A 994-nucleotide genomic window follows, 5' to 3' on the forward strand; every position below is an offset into this window, starting at 1 on the left:
AGGCTAGCTGTCTCCTCTTCCAGGGGTGAAGGCTGAGGAGAGAGGAAAGAGTATGGAGAGGGGAATGCAGAAACCATGTGTGATGTGTGTCTCAGTGGAATGGTGCTGATAAGCTGTCTCTCTCTCTGTGAAATAAATATGTATGAGGCACAGAACTAGTTAGCTTTCTATCCAACCCTTCATACAAATTTTGTTTTCATGAATTAACGACGCCCTCAGTGTAATTACATCTTCCCACTTCCTCCCTGTGATTCTCATTTCCAGCAGTCCATCTATCGACTTGGTGCCTTCTGGACCTTGTTCCTGGGAAAATGTTGCCCTTTTGATCTAAAGCGGTTGGTCAGTCTAAGGAATAAGTGCTTCCCTGGTGTTATCGGTCACTTTCTTCTTTTGTGTGGCTAACAGTTGAGTTTTGTACCAGGATTGCAGGGTCACTATAGGGCAATCTACTCCGCATTTTCTTTAGTCTCTGAGACTGCAAGTGTGACCATTTTTATGGATTTTGAATTTTGTTTCACGTTTATCTCCCACTCTATCTGGGACCTTCTGCTGCGACCCCTTTCAGAGTGGGCAGCAGTGGTGGCCAGGGACCATCTAGGGCTAGTCTCAGGGTCGTGGAAGTCGAGTTCTTGTGGTTGATTAGCCCTTGGATAAATGGTTTCTAGCTCTATAGGCTTGTCAATGGCTGATTTTTTTGGAAGTGGATAACCATCCTTTCTTCTGAGGCACTTCTGAGTGGACTCAAACCTCCAGCCTTTCAGGCAGTAGCTGAATACATAAATGGTTTGCACATTCAGGCACTTCCAAACAGCACAAACGTGTGCATCAGCCAAAGAGGTTGCTGCAGGAGCTGGAGACGCTGCGTGAAGACAAGAGCGTGAGCAGCAACCTCGCAGAGCTCGACAGCATGAGGAAGCCCTGGACGCAGCTGCTCACTCATCTGCCGAGAGAAGGGGATTTGAGGAGATGCTAGCACATTGCTTCCTACTGCAGA

The sequence above is a fragment of the Elephantulus edwardii genome, unplaced genomic scaffold (assembly GCF_000299155.1).
Source record: "Elephantulus edwardii isolate Elephantulus edwardi_28Jun2011 unplaced genomic scaffold, EleEdw1.0 scaffold00125, whole genome shotgun sequence".
Lineage (NCBI taxonomy): Eukaryota > Metazoa > Chordata > Mammalia > Macroscelidea > Macroscelididae > Elephantulus > Elephantulus edwardii.